This window comes from Mytilus galloprovincialis, chromosome 1 (assembly GCF_965363235.1).
Source record: "Mytilus galloprovincialis chromosome 1, xbMytGall1.hap1.1, whole genome shotgun sequence".
NCBI classification, from domain to species: domain Eukaryota; kingdom Metazoa; phylum Mollusca; class Bivalvia; order Mytilida; family Mytilidae; genus Mytilus; species Mytilus galloprovincialis.
In genome coordinates this window covers 63559481-63579873 of record NC_134838.1, presented here as the reverse complement: position 1 = coordinate 63579873, position 20393 = coordinate 63559481, and the positions used below count along the sequence as shown (strand labels likewise).

General features: G+C 31.1%; 1 protein-coding gene across 2 annotated transcripts in view; it reads left to right on the top strand.

Annotated features, from left to right (window-relative positions):
- Window positions 1-20393, top strand: part of LOC143081044 (potassium voltage-gated channel protein Shaw-like) — a 55826-nt gene that overhangs the window by 7950 nt on the left and 27483 nt on the right. The window lies entirely within an intron of this gene.

The following is a 20393-nucleotide window of genomic DNA, read 5'->3' as shown; positions in this document are numbered from 1 at the left end:
TGGGCTTAATTTGAAAGTAGAGGATCGAATAATATTGATTACGTCTGTCTCGGTTTATACATCTTTGAATTCTTATTAAGCTTTTTATTAGAACTTAGAATCCTTCGACCACCTTCTTGGCGCCATGAAAAGTTATCATCCGAAAGTAAGCTTTCTCCTGGTGTGCTAGATTTACATTCAAAAGATGGAGGATAACCGAACGTCAGATCATCTAATCAAGTATTCCTTTTGTTATCTTGTCTATATTGTTCATTTAAGGATATTTTCCCGCTGATTATCCCTTCATAAGATTATTTCCTAAACTCTTTTGCGTGTGAAATGTAAGACCTCGCCATGACATAAGTCGATGAAATTATTCAATGGAATGACAGGAGGTCATTCGGAGGAGAAATATCGAATCTATGGAATGCAATTATAACATTATGATGTATATTAAATGGAATTTGACTTTCATGATTAAAAAGCATGTCTGTTGTGTAACCAGGCATTGTAAACACAACCGATCTTCCGTATATTCATACATATTATATTCTCTTTTGTATTTATGATTAAGGCATATCTAAATACATGTCGAAAGATTCTCAGTCATTCTTCAAATAATTGTCTACCAAATCGATGATAATCATATTAATCATAGAGAAAAGTTCGATTTTTATGGCTGAGCGGAGGAAGATTTTGGCAGACGATAAGATTCGGTTGTGTAATTTCTGTCATTTTTACCGAGTGGAAGATTTAATTCATTACCCAATATAGTTATCAAATCAATATATACTGGTAAATTAGAATGTTTCCATGATCTCATGCTTAATTTTGTACAATTGGTCTGATGAATGTTTTGCGGCAATTGTATAAAAAATACTTTCCGCTGTTTGAAATCGAAGAGAAATTCTCCATAGCAGTAATTAACAAACAAGAGGCACCACATGCCATTGCCTATTTTTAAGTGTGAGTTGCTAAACTTTATTTATGGCATTATCATTCTGTCTGTGTTTTCTATGTTAAAGAAGGGAACTTATATTGATTTTAATTTGAAATGTTGAAACAGTCCCTTTTAGTATGTTTTTTCGAAATGTGCAGATAATATTCTTTGACATATGTCATCGCAACATCGACATATACATCTTTTATGAATGTTACAATTGTCATAACCACAATCCCGTCCTCATTCCTCGGGTGTGGCCTACCGCATAAGACACATCAACGAGTTTGTATTGACACGCACAACATGGCGGATGTAGAGCAGGATCTACTTACCCTTCTGAAGTACATAAAATCGCTGTCGGTTTATGTTAGGGTTCGTTTTTATTACCAGTCTAGTTTTTTTTAATTATATTTGCTATACTATTGTTTTTGTCTTCTGATTATTTTTCACTATTAGCCATGTCATTGTCTGTTTGCTTTCTACTTCTGAGTTTATATGTCCCTTTAGTAACTTTTTCCTCTATTTCATGTATACAATTTAAAATGATCTCTTGTTTGTCTTTGTCGGTTTCGAAATCGTGAGAAGCTCATCGGAATTAATTGAACACTATTCTAAGCTAAGTAACCTTGATGTGCCATGTGGTTGTCCAAACGTTTGTATTTTATTTTGTGTATTTCACAATCATATCACTAACTGTTAAATAATGACCGAGTTTATTACATTTCTTTCTCCGTTTTATTCAGTACTTTTTTGGTTACGCTGCTTCTGTATGTTTTAATGCAATTTTCTTCATTAGCCATCGACTTTGTGCTGCTCCCACAACTTACATAGGAATTTCAAGTTAAAACAATGTTAGTTTTGTGGGCGGTGAACATTTTTGCATACGGAAGAACAAACAAGTAACCTTGCGAAAGAAGCTTGATATACATGAATTTGTGAATGGGTAAAGGGTGTTATGGTGGCTTTTTTCTTTTTCTTTTTCCTTCCTTAATTTGAAAACTGAATGGAGATTTTTTTATATCTTACTTCTACGAACTTAAGGTTTCAACTCCCAAATGCTAAACTGCGCAGACTTGGGGCCAATTACATTGGAATGTAATTAATTAAATCACACATTACATTGCAAAAATGATCAATTACACTAATTACACATTACACAGTTTTTGAAATGTAATTAATTAAATAACAATTACATTACTAAAATAATTAATTAAATTACACATTACATTTCATCATGATATTTTTTAACAATATATATATCATACATATAATGCATGTGTAAAATATTCATGTAAGCATAGTTAAAGCGTTGCATTTGATAATCATTAGTTATTTTAATGCTATGTCATTTAGTCTGAATCTCTCTGGTCTGAACACTTTTATAGCAATTGTGAATTGCTTTCTAGCTAATGTGGCAGATGTTGCTTGATCAGAACATAGAAGTTCCATGATCAAAAGTTCATCATATTGATAGGAGAGGGAATTGGTTCCTATTAACTTGTCAATACATCAAGGGGTATTTTGACATGTCAGAAATGAAGTCATTTAAAGTAAGCATAATATAAAGAAAGAAATTATAAATAAATTAAAAATATTTTTTTTACTTTAAAAATATTAACAAGTGTGCTTGTCACAATATTGAAAATAATTTTTAGTACAAACAATGTATATTATGTCTAAATATTAGCAATATTTTGCTAATTAGATAAAATACATGTAATAGTGACATTGCCCCTGGACATTTTAATCTGATTAATTGCTGTTTGTTTTTACAGCTGTTAATTTTTATTTCTATAATCCTTTGGTGTATACTAATTTAACAAAATTATTTTGTGTGCAGTGATTTTAAATTCTAAATGAACTGTCTAAGAAAGATTTTTCACAATGACACATTTTTTTGTTTATGTTTAAAGGTGATTAATTACTTATCAATCTATTTACTTAAAAGGTTTCTTTCTTAAAACCTGAACAACCCTAATATATGATTCTCACATTTTTTTAAATTATAAGACTATTAAAAAAAATCTGTAGGTCAAATAAATAATATAAAAACTTAAGAATAAATTACAAAATTTATAAAAATTAAAAAAAATTATGTGATATCAATATTTGAAAAATAAATATAATTTTACAATTTATATTATAAAATACAAATCCTTATCTTTTTACAACACCATAGAAGTACATGTAATTGAAATGTAATTCAAAAGTAATTGAGCATTACATGCCTTTTTCAATGTAATTAATTAAATTACCATTACATGTAATTCAAAAAATGCTCAATTACACATTACATTCAATTACATGGAAAATTGTAATGCATTACACTTAATTACCATTACATTTTCAATTACCCCATCCCTGGCGCTTAGAATAATTTGATTTTCATTTTATGTCTGTTTTGGTAATATTGCTGTTTAAGTGTTAGGTTCTTACAAAAGAGAGGTATAGCTAGCTATAGAATTTGGTTCAATCATAAGAAAATGCATGTATCAAGTAAGGAATATTACAATTATTATCCATTCGTTTGATGTGTTTGAGCTTTTGATTTTGACATTTGATTAAGTACTTTCCGTTTTGGATTTTCCTCGGAGTCCGGTATTTTTGTGATTTACTTTATACATCATTGAATTTCCTATTGTTATGGTTTAGAACGCTTTTAATGAAGGTAAATACCAAAAAGTGTTTTGTTTCAGACGCATTGAATTTATTAAGGATTATTCTTTTTTCAACATGCTAGAACCAAAAAATATATCGGAGAAATGTTTTCTTCGGAGCTTTAGATATTTTGGGCATATTTCTAATATAATAAGAGTATCAGATTTAATTTTTTTTTAGACAATAAGGTAAAGAACAATAAAGGATCTCTAACGCATTGCACATTCGTCTTCGTATAGCTTTTGTGTCATTATGACGTAAAGGAAATATTTATCGGTCTTATGTTATGATAAGATAAACTTGTTTTTGAATAAATAAAATCCTGGATTAAACAATTTCCCAGTAATATACATTTGACATTATTTGCCTTAAAAAAAGAAAACAAAAATATGCAATCATCTTAAAAAAGATTTTCTGTTCCTAAGAAAAATAGGGAATTTCATCAAAATAGTTATCAAAAGTACCAGGATTATAATTTAATACGCCAGACGCTCATTTCAAAACAGTCAAAAAGCCAAACAAGTACAAAGTTGAAGAGCATTGAGGACCCAAAATTCCAAAAAGTTACGCCAAATACGGCTAAGGTAATCTACTCCTGGGATAAAAAAAAATCCTTAGTTTTTCGAAAAAATCAAAGTTTTGTAAACAGGAAATTTGTAAAAATGACCATATAATTGATATTCATGTCAACACCGAAGTGCTGACTACTGGGCTGGTGATACCCTCGAGGACGAAACGTCCACCAGCAGTGGCTTCGACCCAGTATTGATAAATATTTATCAAAGATACAAGGTGTATACTTTAGAAAAATTGGTACCGTTAATGTTATTAGTACACTAGACGTAAGTCTCATCTGCTTAGCACTTTTGTGAGGTAATGATAAATTCAGAACTGTTGCTGTCTTAAACTCGTTTTTCCTAAATGTTTTACAATTAGATTCCATGGTGACTTATTGGCAAGTTAAATTTTCTGATAAGGCAAAGACATTTGTTTGAATCCAATATTGTCCTGAACAAACATAAACAGAGCCATTTGTCAGCGGTTGTATTCTAGTATCAGTTGTTTATTACGACTCTCTTTTCTTAATGAGCGTAAATATGTAAAGTGAAAAGAACCGTTGTGAAGTAGATGTAGAAACTATTAAATTACGTGTATTTCTTTGATAAAATTTAGATACCAATTGAAAGGCTTTAATCGAGTTCTTTTTTCTATAATTTTTTAAATTGCAATGACTGCAATGACACAGAATATTCAGAAGAACACTTTAGACGCATCAAATTCATAAGGTACGACTTTCTGTTACACAAGCTTCGACTTGAAAAAAGGACATTACTCTTTGAATATTCGATATATGCTACCTGTGAAATCAAAAGGACGTTCTGACCGATTGATCATATAAAACTGAAATGGTGATTACGCATAAGATACAAATACATACATCATATCTTCTTATATCTATGTAACAGACTAAATTGATAGGTTCTTGTCCTTAAACAGCTTTCAGACAAACATAAGATAAAGTGGCATTCCTTCATACATCTTTATTTACATAATTGTCTCTGTCTTTACATCAGGCATGTGACTCGTAGGTCAAGGTGAGATGATGCAGGCAAAATCCTTTCTTGTACTTCTACGTAACTACATCAATTAAATTCGTTTACTTCCATTTTTCTGCGTCTTACGATCTTCGTCTAACCAATTTCGAAAGATTAGTTTCTTCGACTTGATGAAAAAAACCTTTGAAATTCACCTTAAATGGATTTGCTATTATTTATAGCTTTTGTTTCTTCATATATAGCAGTTTGAATTTTTCGGTTCTTATACATACTTGGTTTTCAAATATTTGATTTTCAACGTTCCTGTTGAAGGGAAATGTAGAAAAAAATGCTTCGCACGCATAACATTTATAAGCTTACATCTTTTATCTCCTTAGACAAACTGTTCGTTATAGTTTTTCTGTTCATATTTGAGTAGAGTAAGGGTTTTCTTTCTTCTTTTTTTTTTTTTTTTGTTGTTGCATAGAACTATTTTTTTTTCTTTCTCATTCATTGATTATTACTTGTGCAATGAAGCATTAATGGGTAATATGTCATAAATGTGCAATATTACAAACTAATGGAATTTTCCTGCATTGAAATTTCCTGCTTTTATGGTATTACATAAGCGTGTTTTGCAATCATCAATATAGCATATTGTTGCTATCAAATGACATCCCCGTCAATGTTCAGTTGCTAAAGAATTAATGTTTTGAAAATAAATATCCACATATTAATACTACAACACATCGAATCAAATTATTGACTTAAGCGACCAGATTTTCCAATAAAGATCAGCTGTATATTGAATGCAATACTAAAATGCCATATGAAGCATCATTCAGGATAAATGTTGGGGTAATCTGTAGTGTACTTAGTCTGACCTTTTACTAATATCATATTATACTGAATCATTTATTGCCAATAAATGTCAGTTTGTCTTACAAGGAAGATGCTATATTAAAAATTTATCTTGTATTCATTAAAAATCCCAAGGCAAAATTTTAATACCACAAATACATTGAAAAGTGGATGACTTTTTAGATCAGCATAAGTCACTCAGACCATGGAAGTATTATATTGTCAATATAATACTTCTATGCTCAGACATATCAAGAATCTTTTATGCGTCGTCCATAATGGTCTCCGGCGAAACACCATGCTCCCTATTGCCTGTTTCACTCTAACCCAGCTTTAGAATTACTGTATAATATTGATTTCTAGAAAGGCTCGGCATTTTTGAAAGAAGAATTATCTTTAACTCAATTTATTTCACTAAAATTTGCGAAAAGCAATGTAAAATCATCGTCACTTTAAAACAACATATTTCGTCATTCATTATAGAAACCAAACTTAATACAATTTTAAGTGCCCAATGAAGGTCGACATGATTATAGGTGGTATATAAAAAAAAACCGTTGTTTTGTTTAACAATTTACTACTTGTTTATCTGATCTTGTCTCTCTTTTTGTGCGCATGTCAGTTGTTGGTGTTCGATTTAGAATACATGTAGTTTCAAATTACTGATATCCAAAGGCCTTTTATAGAATACTATATCATTTAGGTTTGCTAACTGCTAAAGTCAATCGAGCCATGATTGTATCTTTTCCCTTCTCTACTTAAGAGTATGATGACACATATTCTCACAGCATTGAGTGAAACATTGCTCTGTATTATATAAGAACATAAAAGGTTATAAAAATGCGTAGTGCTTAAACGACATTTTCATGTTTTGAATATACTAGTTATCGATTTTCAACATATGTTTCAGATTTTATTATGTAGCTGCACTTCTAGTTCCATCCTTTGACTTGTCGTTAAAATGAAAAGAAGTATTGATATTTCCTTTACTACTGTCTTGCTTTTATGAAGATCTTATAGATAGATATAAGAAGATGTGATATGAGTGCCAATGAGACAACTCTCCATTTAAGTCGCAATTTGTAGAAACGTAAACCATTATGTCAAAGTACGGTCTTCAACACAAAGACTGGGCTCACACCTAACAGCAAGCTATAAAAGTCCCCAAATATGACTAGTGTATATTAACCATTTTAACAGGAAACTCAAAGGTCTAATAAACATGAAAACCAGAAACGAGAAACACTAATGAACCACATCAACAAACGGTAGCCATTAACATTAGGTTCCTTTTAGACACCATTCATCTATACTATTAAACGAGAAGACCTCATTTTGGGTGTCGCTTCTCCTCCTTCCACAATAAATTAATCATCATGCCTCTGTGTCCTATAGGTAACATGTATAGTCGCATTTGTCATCCATTCTTATGATCATTCAGTTTGGGTTATTTTGGGATAAAAACGAAAAAGAATGCGTCCGGATATTTTCCCGTCATTGGACAAAACTTTAAGTCAGATTACACTTCCGGTTTGTGTTTTTCTGTACTTTGAACATACAAAGACTATGAATAAAGTATATGAATTTGCTTTCTGCTGTCATTTTGAGTTCTAGCATGTATCATCATTGCTTAACGTGTTTCAGTTTGGGTTATTTTGGGAGGAAAACGAAAATGAATAATATTTACGAAAATGAATAATATTTGCTATTTACTATCAATTAGTTTACAGTGGCGGGTCCAGAACTTTTCATATAAAGGGAGGGGGCACTGACTGACCTAAAAGGGAGGGAGGTTCCTCTCATGCTTCAGTGATTCCCCATATAATCAACAATTTTTTTCAACGAAATGGGGGACAGGGCCCCCAGCCCCCCCTCCTGGGATCCGCCTATGGTTTATAATCAACGGCGGTCACTGCGGATATATTTCTGTACATACTTGCATACATTTACTATGAATAACTGTATTTGTTATAATTAACTATAAATTTCTTTTCTGTACCTTGAACATACAAAGCCGGTTTGTGTTTTTCTGTACTTTGAACATACAAAGACTATGAATAAAGTATATGAATTTGCTTTCTGCTATCATTTTGAGTTCTAGCATGTATCATCCTTGCTTAACGTGTTTCAGTTTGGGTTATTTTGGGAGGAAAACGAAGATGAATAATATTTGTTATTTACTATCATTTAGTTCACAGGCTCTTTACTATTCATGACGTTCACTGATGTGTATATATATATATATATATGTAAGTACCTTTGACTTTTGATACCTCTACTGAAATTCTCTGTATAGTAATTAAAGTATATATGCATGTTCATAGAGTACAGAAAAACAGAAGGTATAAAAATCGGTATTTGGAAAATAGGGGGAGGGCAAAAAAATGTGCCCAGTCCCTAAGTACCTTTGACTTTTGATATCTCTCCTGAAATTCTCCAGTCAGTATATTTTTTTTTTACAGTTTACATAAGCTCTATTTCCCCGCGATTTCGCGGGTGTGTTCTAGTAATAACTGAAGAAAGCATTTTAACAGTTGACAACGGTCTTACATTATCTATGAATTATACCGTACATGTATATAAGCTTTTTATTGTATAAAATTACCTTATAGTTGATCATTCATCGCAACATATTGTTATACGGTATGTCCACTCTGTAGGCCTCATAAAAAGTTTTGTATAAATCAGTTAACTATTTGTAGCTCTGTAAACAAAATGATAGCATAATAAGATATTTGACAATAAAAAAGACCACAATAACTAAGTATGTCCTATTTTTTGTTCTTTATTATAAATTATAGGACAAAGTTCATGATCAAAGGAAGAAAAAACACTCTTCATATTAAAGATAAAAGCAAGTAGTCAGACATTCAAAAAAATCTTAGCCTTGACATCACATTTATGCCTGAACATTAAAAGCATATTTGAATTCCGATGTAAAATTTGCATTTTTCGTCCATTTATTCACTTATCGATGTCAATATCATGGAATTACAAATTCTTTATTTGATCATCCTTCCGAAAACCATTTAGATAACTAATTATACTGATTGTACAGCAAAAATCCGTCATACGAAATTGATGAAGATGTTATTTATAATCATACTAGCATCAGGATATTATATTGATCAATGATGAAGTTTATAACTAGATATACGTCAAATTTGTAACTCTAAATTTTCTTTTTTTGTAGAAATATTTCACTATGTGCATGGATTAGACTGATTCTAAAATTTTAGGATAGGTTATGTATCTGAGGTATTAATGACATTAAGAGACGGGGGAAAACAAAATTATCTTAATAAAATTAAAGATAGAAAAAGTTCTGTCACGAAATGGTTTTGAAAATTTTTGTTTTCAATCAACGATTTCTTAACCATAGTGTTGGTTATAGTCCATTATAATTATTATAGTTGGTGAGATCGTTTAAATAGAAATTATCTTAAGGTTCCACTAAAGTCAAAATATAGGACACTGCAGAAATATCTAAACTTTGCCTGTGTTTTTCTACCTATAATGAATAAAGTCCTAAACTATGGGAACAAATGTTCATTTAAACATAATTAACATATACACACTGTCAAAATAGTAAATAAACTTGAATGGTTAATGTTGTGGCCAAACCGGTTTTGAGGATGAACACTAAATTTTCCAAAAAATCTGGAGGCCTGTGAGATGACTTAATTTGTATAAAATTGGTATAGGCGAATACTATTACATGCATTGCAGTACAAGCTAGTGTTTATTTGTCAAATGAATTAGTTGCAATGACATTTTTGTCCAATTTCTGTATTGTATCTTTGATATTCGTTCATTTAGATACATGGATTTAGCTGAAACTCGTAAATCAATACATTTTCTTAAAAAATCAACATTAGCTTGTACTGCATTGTATGTTACAGTATTCATTCATACCAATTTTTAACGAATTTAGACATCTCTCAAGCCTCCAGATTTTTTGGAAAATTAAGTGTTCACCCTCAAAACCGGTTTGGCCACAACATAAAAAATTCAAGTTTATTTACAATTTTGACAGTGTGTATATGTTAAGTATGTTTACATGAACATATGTTCCCATAGTTTAGAACTTTATTCATTATAGGTTGAATATTACAGGCAAAGTTTAGATGTTTATGAAGTGTCCTATATTTTGACTTTAGTGGAACCTTAAGAAACACCAAAACGGACGACCTTTTATTCCATAGCCATTAGCAAGTGCTCTTCAATATAAAGATATTCATGGTCACTTAGAGTTCTATGGCACTCCTATTTATCAATTGTTCAATAGAAGTACTATGAAATGTCGGCTGCTGCTGATAGCAACAACTGTACTGAAAAAACTTGTTAATGAACGCAGTTGACCTTATCCCATGTTATTTAATTGCAGAGTATAGTTGATTTTGTATTCCGATGATGCGGATATCTAATTTGATTAACACTTTGTAACCTCCTAGTGGCGTGTTTTTCTAACATTGGACACAAGACATCGATAAACCGAACCCCGTCTGACTGCTATCGACATAATGCCAGTAGGTGAAATATACATGAAACGATACGGTGCGTTTTGATGGCTGTGTTAGACATCACGGAAACTCGTCTATTTTGATTTTGTTAATTAAATATTGATTTTACTTGTAACAGCTGGAAACGGGTGTTCATTTTTTGTGGATTCAGAATCAGAAAGATGCAATATATATTGTTTCATTTTGCTCATCGTCCAAACTTTAAGGCTTCAATAACCATTTCAATACCATATAAGATGCTCATAGAATTTGTATGAACGTATTGTGGGTGGTTTTTTTTTCTCAGAACGGTGGCATCAAATAAATATTAACACGTTGGATGTTTTCGCTCTTCATACAAAATGTACTTCGGTCAAGGATTTTCGTCCCAATAAAATTATGAAAGAAGCATTCAATTCTTAAGTTGATGAAAGCGCGTGTGGCGTACAAATTATAATTTTTTATTTTTTATCACTATTTTAAAATATTGTTGGTTTGTTCTTTTTTCATAATTGTTAGTTGTATAATCTCAGATTCTCCACCTAATTGACCGTTGTCTACACCTTATTTTGTTCCAATGTCTGACAGGTTGCGTTTGTCGTAAATTTCACGAGCTACGGTCGGAACTATTGAAAACACATTATACGATTGCACATGATATTTCAAGGAAAATTCAGGTTTTTCAGTTTGAATTTTTATAATTATTCCATCGGGGTAGTAATTGACAAAGCTTTAAAAGATTTGTAACTGATAATTTGGGATACGACGTTTTGATTCGCCAGTCAAACTGCATTTGCGGTCGTCAAACTTCTAAATAACGGTGGCAATTCTTCAAACATAGTACTAATATTCCTTTAATCATATTATATGTAATCATTCATCATTTGATGAGCGTCTTGTTCTCGTTCGCCATCGTCGCACTTTTTTGCCTACTGTCGATCATTTCTACGTTCCTCTGATATAAGATTTTCTATATAACAGTCAGTAAATGTCGTTTCTTACAGATCAATGAAGCCGATTGCAAACATCCACTAAAATATACTTTTGCTTAAGACAGTTAATTATATTTGTGAGGAGCTTGAATATACATTGAAACACATTGGTCCCACTGTGGCGACGTTTTGTGATATTTTAAATGCTTCATTAGTAGAATTCAGAAGCGAATTTGACTTATCTTCAGATTTCATGAATATTCTATGCAATAGTCTATCAGTATGGTTCTTTTATGGATAGTTCGTATCATCTTTAGAAGTTGTCTTTCAATAATGTTGCTAATGCATGGGAAGATACAAGAAAATGAATTGTGATGGATTTGGTTTGACACGTACAAAGAGATATTTGCATTAAGTGTTATATGAGCATCGTGATATATTATGTTGGAACGTTTTAAAAGTGCACAGAATGTCTGCCAGCGTTTTAGCATTTATCCAGTCTGCATTGAATTTGCATTTAAAAGTGACACGAACTTATACATATCAATAAGTAATATTGGTGGTTGGTTGAGCAACGGTTCTTCAAATGTCACTTTAAGAAGAAAATCGTACCTAGAAAACCGTCTGTCATACTCTAGACGGAGTATACAAATGAGTATGCGCAAATGTTGTTTTGGGTGTTTTACGGCATCAAGACTCCCAACTACTGTTTATGTGACAGCATAGTGTACATCTTAATTAAATTTCAATGATTGTAAGACACCGAAAGTTACAATAATCCTGTCTCTGTCTTGAGCTACTCTGTTGGTAAACAGTAAATGAATTCACTGCACGTCTGAAAATATATCATTAGTTTAATCGCTAAAGCAAGTGATACATAATAATATAAGGTCTATACAACATGAACACCTGAATTTGTTTACCAACATAGTTTGCGTAGGTCGTCTTTGATCGTTTTTTTTTTTTTTTAATTTTCTATGTACTTTTTTCAATATCTATATTTGTCTCATTTTCCCTGTTACTGTGTCTTTCAACGACTTGTAATTGTTCATGTCTGTGGTATATTCTTTGCAACTTATCTTGGGAAATCCACATCTGTTCTGTCGGAAATTATCTCAGGAAATTATATACCAACTTCTTATCACCTGTAAACAATTCATAATTCTCATTAAGCACACGTTATTTATTATTTTCATTTAACCCTAGTCCATTACAGTTTTAAGTCGTTATGTAATGTCATTTGCCCTGTTGCGTGCCATTGATAACAAAAACAATCGCCTGATCAAAAGTAAAACTATTGAATTGTGCAAATATTATGGAATGATTCCGTTGTCGTCTGCTGTGATGTAATTAAAGGTACTCAGACGATTTTAATACAGAAGTTTTCGAAATTACCACAATCTGAAATCGATGAACACTACATAATATAGTATGATTCAAGCAAACACCATGTCAGACAGTTTTTTAGTACGTAAATTGAAATATAACTTTTAAATGGTATCTAATATTTACTTCTAAATATCTTATAATGTTTCTTATATGATAATCAAATTGTATTAGACTCGCCATCAATCTTGGTAACGATAGACAACAAATTATAAGTGTATCACTAAACACAAACCTATGCTGGGCTGCAGAATGAATTTGACTTTAATCAAGAGCTTCTCAAATGACCATATATTAGAATACGAAAGAATGCATGAGGCTTAACAGACGGCTGCTATGAATTGTAAATATTTCCGGTTAGATATTGGACTCAACCGTTTACACTCATTGTGAGATTGAAAGAAAGATAAATCTGTTTCTTAAACACAATGCATTTGTTTCGTGCCTATAAACTTGTTTTGCAAAATACGCGCGTGATACCTTGATTACTTATTATACCACAAACAACCAATGTTTAGGTGTTCTTTATACATGTATTTCCGGACCAAGGTCATCGTATTGCACATTGCTGGTGTCTATGATATGTACGTTCGAATAGTGGTGAATTAAACACACTAGGATTTAAATTGTGTACGCCTGAGGCGCATTTTGTCTTCAAATAGTTTATGGTCAAGTTGTGGAAAAAAGAGAAATATTCACTGTCCCGTTTCTGGTTAACATCAGTCTACTTCAGAACATGCGTGCTAAAAGTAAAACGTTTTATAGAAATAAAATCTCGAGAACGGTGAAAAAGCAATAATAGTCATAAGTTAAGTTATATAGCAAGTAATGTTCTGAAAAAGTGAATTTAACCTTCTAGGAATATAATAGCAGGTGAATGTTACTATCAATTTAGATTGTGTTTACATGTTCATCAACGGAATAAGAAAAGCGGAAGTGAACGTGAACCAGGACACAATTTTGTGAGATCAAACACAGTAATAAAAGCCAACTTAAAGTGAACAGAGGAATTTGATTACTGTTGAGTTGATTTCCTTGGTTTCAGCATGAAAAACAAATAAGATAAAACGAAGTTAAGGTCAATCAATTCTGATTATTAAGTTTTAGATATGTCAATTTGATCTTTTATATACACAATTTAAAAAAAATATATGTGGTTTGATTACACATCTGACAACTTTCCACTTGAGAACGATTATATAAAACAAAACCCATACTTAAAGGCAAGCTTTTTAAAGTCCATGATATACTGCATTTTAACTCTGTTGACTTTTTATTGTTGTACAAGCGTTAACCATAATATCTTACCTAATCTGCTGCATTATATACAGCAGTCCCTTCATACATATTATGATAAAGAGTGACGTAGAATATGTCAATTTGCGGCAGTAAAACTACCGATAGACTTCCGCAAAACTTCAAATACTGTAAGTAAGTAAACTCTCAGATAGGATGTCGTGTAATTCGTCTATGAAATTACAACCATAATAAAAACAAATAACCCAAAGGTTAACGTATATTCTATGTGTAGCAGATTCTTAGTATACTAAGTAATAATTAACAAATATTTTAGATATCAATAGAATTACTTCCTGTTTCCAATAATATTTTGAATTTATTATGTTGTGAATTTATGGAAAAAAATGAAATTTAACTAACTATAAACAGCTTGCTTTTGTAAAAGATTAAACAATATGGCATAACGATATATTATGTATAAAGACAAACAAAAACAACAACAAAAATACATAAACAAAATATATGTCAGTTTAAGAAAATATTGAAATATAGCAGAACAACCCTGTAATTAAAAAATATTTTCGTTCCTAATATTGACTATTTCTAGAATATCTTCATATAATATTTTGTATCCAAGTTTTAAAATGTATCAGTTTCAATTCCCATTAGTTGTCTAGAAGTTATGCTGATTTGTGATAAGGCTCAACTAAGAGGGTATATCAGGATTTAGGAAAATTGCTCTCTGCATCATGAATGCGTTTTAAATAGACAGTTTTGTCGATCTATTTTAAGCACTGGTGTGAAACAAAATTTCAACAGTTTGTTTGTTTTGTGCACACATCATCGTCAATATGTTATTTAATGTAATCTATGCAACTGTCAAACAAGTAAAAGGTATGGCTATCTATAAAACAAGATAATATCCACCATTTTCTACATAAGAAAATACCTGTACCAAGTCAACAATATGACAGTTGTTATCTATTCGTTTGATGTGTTTGGGATTTTCATTTGGCCATTTGATTACGAACTTTTCGTTTTGGTTTTTCCTTATGAGATCGGAATTATAGTTGTTTTACTTCTTACCTACCTAGGAGCTTAGAATATATTTATAAGGGTTGACTCAAATACTCCTCTGATTATCAATGAGAGTTATTAACGTTCACCAAGGTTCACTTTCTCAAATTAACATAAAGAATTAATATATCACTCTAGAAAAAGGGATATGACAAGAAAACTAAAGCCATTTAATATGTAAATAGATGTAGTTCATTTCGACAAAAATAAACAGAATCATTTTCATAACAGACAAATGAACAACAAAATGTTTACTTCATAAGGAAGGGATGTATGTTCGTATATGCAAAACTCAAATTTGACACCGAGAGTCTTTTACAAAAATCAAAATATTCGAAGATGGACTTTCCAAATAGTTGTTAAGATGTTTTGTTCATGTACGTGTATTTTTTCCTTATACCTAAGATAAATGCATGCCTGTTTTGTGTTCACCAATGTCTATCCAACATTACCTTTCTACTTATGTATACATCTCTACCAAATTGTGAATGTCATTTGATTATTCTAGTTTGTCGATAATAGTAGCGTGTTTTTAGCTATATACATTTTTTAAAAATAAAAATTTATCATTTTTTTATTTTAAAGTTATGTTCTTTCTCACAAATTTGAAAATATCCGGATTAAAATGTAACTATTTCCCTTTGACCGATATCTAAAACAGGCTGATTACGTAATAGAATTTTGAAATGCCTCTCAAAAGCAATTTTTATGTCTTTTCAGAAATGAAAAATCTTTTTCGTATTCATTAATCGTGTAAACTAATACTAGGTACTTATTGATTTTACCGTGTAAAATCTCAGAAAAATTTAAAATTTTAATTACTTTGTTCAATAAATGTCGAAATGGTAGTTCTCAAGGAATATTACGTGTATTTTATTTTTACAAATTCATTAAAGTGTCAAACACAAAATGTCAAGCAGTTTTAATGCTCATTGCAAAAGAGATGATTAAATATTGCGATATTACTAAAATTTCTAGTTTGTTGAATTGATGTGAAAAATTCTATTTCACGGTCTGATTCTCAGAATAAAAGGTTTCCAGTCCTGGATAAATGATAACATCAACTCATTTGACTGACTTTTGCAATCCAATTTCATCGGAAATTAAACAAAATATTTGATAATGTCTTGTTTGTAATATGATGCAAAAACAATCCATAAAACATGATTGTAATTTTTCAAAGTTCTGCAACCTCTTTTGTCAACAATTATTCGAAAGTGAAACATTTAAGACTTGATGTCAGTATCCTAATGTTTTTAATGGGAGATTGGACGAATAATTTTTTTATAAAAACCGAATGAATATAAAATGGTTGCTTTCCTGTAAATTTGAGTACATTCGAAATACTTATTACTGTCGATTCATCTAATTTCGTGTAAACCCATTTTCGTGGATTGCAGAAAACTTGCATTTTCGTTGATATTTGATTTACTGTGGATTCGTTTATTTTCGTGGGTATCAATTTTCGTGAATTGCAGAAAACTTTCATATTCGTGGATATTTGATCTCGTGGTTTTGCCAATCTATTTATATAAAGCCTATTGAAAATATGTTATTCGTTGAACATTTGAATTCATTGTTCACCTGTTTCCACGAAACCCACAAAAATTGGCATCCAACGAATAATAATGAATCCACAGTATGTGATTTTGACAAACTCTATATATATATTCCTATTAAAAATTCTTAATTCGTTAAACATTCCAATTCGTGGTTCCCCTATACCCTCAAAATCCAAAAAATTGCTATCCAACGAATTATAATGAGTCCACAGTAGTTTTATTTTCTTGAAAAATAAACATTGTATAAATTTGGTGTGTCCGAAGGCTGCATTAAAACCTTCATAAGGAATGTTCATACCAAAAACTTGGAATCCAAGTATGTATAAATATATGAATACGTGAAGAGTATTATTCCCAAATTCACTCATTCACAACAATAAACATGACAAAAATAAGGAGGTATTTTGTTTTTAAATCAGTCCTACGTGTGTAAAAGGCAATATTACATTATAAGTTCTCTTACCACATGTAGAGCAGGATCTGCTTACCCTTCCGAAACACCTGAGATAAACTCCAGTTTTTTATGTAGTTCGTGTGGCTTAAGCCATTCGGTTGATGTGTTTTGTCATTTGATTTTGCCATTTGATTAGGGACTTTACGATTTAATTTTCCTCGGAATTCAGTATTTTGGGGAATTAAATTTTTAGTCTTTAGTTTTCTATGTTATGTTTTGTGTACTATTGTTGGTATATTTGTCTTTTCCTTGTTTAGAAATGGTTTTGTCAGTTTATTTTCGATTTATGAGTTTGTTTGAATGTCTTTCTGGTATCTTCGCCACTCCATATTTGCGTCAAAATGGATGACACGAACGTACCAGCGATTTTTAAATGTAATTTGTCTCACAATCGGTCTAGTTAATAAAATTCTAATTTAGTAGTTGTATCTTAGTAGACTATCAATTTAAATGGTCTGTACATTGTTTGTCTGAGTTTGGATTTAATTTAGTATCTATAAAGTGTGTCAGAATGTGTTCTAAAAACGTTTCTCGCTGCTAGCTTTTTTCATTCAGGTGTTGCGACAACATTTTATGCTGTATTTGAGTATTCATTATCACTTATACTGATCTATTGAAATGCTCTATTTACACCAGATTTATGTTGTCCTGACACAGTACTTTTAACAAAGTATCAGATAAAACAATCGACCCATTTGATAGCGTTTTTACAATTTAAAAAGCATAGTTCAGATCTTTATTGAATTATTCTATTTGATCTTCAACTTTTATTCAAATCTTTTTCCAAGATTTTTTAATGTTACGGAATTATTGAGTGTATTACTTAGAAAAATCACGAAATGCTTTCAGTACTTACAATGTTAGTTTAAATATTAAAGATGGAGTAGTACTTTTAATCTGCATGTAGCAAGGTTAGAGTCGTATGCACATATGGTTTTTCAATTACGTGTTCAGTCATCAAAAATGGTGTTGATATCTATTTAGAACAGAAATGGAAACAAATCTTCATTCACTACACTTATTTTTCAGTAATAAATCACAAAATTCCCAGAAACAAAGGATGATGAATGATAAAGGCTTGCATGTGACACACGTGTAAATAAAAAATCACACATTCATTTGTACTTGGAAGCAAAGCATTCAAAAAAACCTCGTTAAAGTGACAAGGACAACTTTTGGAAGATTTCTGACTTCGGGCATGCGCATATTACGGGTGCCACATGTGGAGCAGAATCTGCGTTCTCTTCCGGAGCACCCCCAGTTTTTTTGGTGGGATTCGTGTTGCTTAGTCTTTTGTTTTCTATGCTGTGTCTTCTGGACTATCATTTGTTTGTTCGTCTTTTTATTTTTAGCCATGGCGTTGTTAGTGTATTTATTTTCAATCTAGGAGTTTGACTGTACCTCTAGTATCTTTCGTCCTTCTTTTATATTTGTAACTACACTATTTGGTTGCAGTTGTTGTTTAAATCTAAATTTCAGCATATTGAATGATTTTTCCTTTAATGTTATCGCTGCCTTTAAACAACATTTATTTCTAAAGTGGAATATCCTTTTCAGAAATTTTCAACTCGTTGTAATTTTTTAATCATATACTTATTATCATGTTAAACATCTACTTTAGAGCATAGACCACTGCTTTTTCAATGTTATTTAAATGCGTTTATTTGTCTGATAATTGTCTTCATATACATGGCACTTAGGAGATTGTTAATAAATATACAAGATTTTTCAATTAAATATATATATCATGTAGATCAGAAAACACACCAGATACATTCTTAACTTTGAAAAAGAATAATCAATAATTTGTAAACATGGACTATGACCTAACCTTGATAAATATTGAATTTGCTGGGTTTATGAAAAAATGATACGTGCTATGCTTTATCTCTTTATGATTCCTATATGACTCATTTTTCTTATGAATAATTGAAGAGCTGATTGTTCAGAGAATTAAGAAAATATGATATGACGAATGTCAAATTGTTTTTATTCGAAAGACTTGTTCAGACATTTAAAAACTTTCTTATTATTCACTGCGGGTATCGTATTATCATATTCATATTGTGCAATACTAAATTATCTAAATATAATTTTTAATATTTTTATCCTTGTTTCTAGCAAGAAGGGTGATAGTTTCGACTCCAATTTGCGGTATCCTGTTATGCATTGTTCATATGACTTTTCGAAAGTATTTCAGTGTCTGGTAAATGCTCATTGCGCAGCTTTCTTAAATTCCTCATTGTCCTATTATGGGTCATTTCTCACGCAGTGTCTAATGGCACCGCAAAGTTTGGACCTATTCAAGATGTAATTCATTCGAAATCATTTGTGTGTCTTTTTTCTCAGTTAAGGTGTATTTTATGTTTCGATATCAAACTGATGTCGCAATATTGCTTTTGAGACAACTCTGATCAACACGAATAAACAGAAAAGAAAAAAACGGGCCGTAAACAGGTCTTGAAGTCATAAATCTTTTGAGTCCGTTTTTTGTACTTATACCCCAAAATCAACAAATAAAAATGCTGGATTTCTATGTTTCGAGCATATTTATTGTGCTCTGAGCACAAGACTGAGGTTAAAGCAACTTTTGGATCTAAATAGCGGATATGCTCAAATTTAAATTAAGTAGGAGTTCAGAAGTGATTACAACCTCATTATTTTTTCATGTAAACAGTTAAACCCAAAAGTAATCTCTAAGGAATCAGTCTTGCATGACTTCACTTTGTATTAGAGCAAACCTGTAGAAAATGTAGATTAAATGGTTGATGAGCATGCAAGATTACTGCCACGGGACGAAAAAACGTCGTTAAAGGAACGTTCTGTTACAGTAATTAATTTTCATCACTCCAATCTTATGCATTATGTCTGTCTTCCATGCACATACATGCACCTAATTCAGAAATTATGTCTGAGCCTAAGTCTGATTGATATCACATAGTATAAGTGTCCTTATATTGATCTACAGATGCATAACATGTCTACGTTACTAACATAGAGAAGTCAGTCACATGATTTGTCGTTGAAATGAATTTGTAAATCAGTGTTTCAGCATGATTACAATATTACATTTCCTTTATTCCCATCTATGTTATTTGGACAGTAATTGGGAACGGAATTGGTAAATACTGTACTCTATATATCTCTAGGCTATTAGGTCATTATTTCATTAAGACGTAGGAGGTTTTTATTATGCATTTCTCTGTCTACACGAATGGTATGTCTTCAATCACAAGGTGTCTTCCGAATTTTGACTTTTACGTGT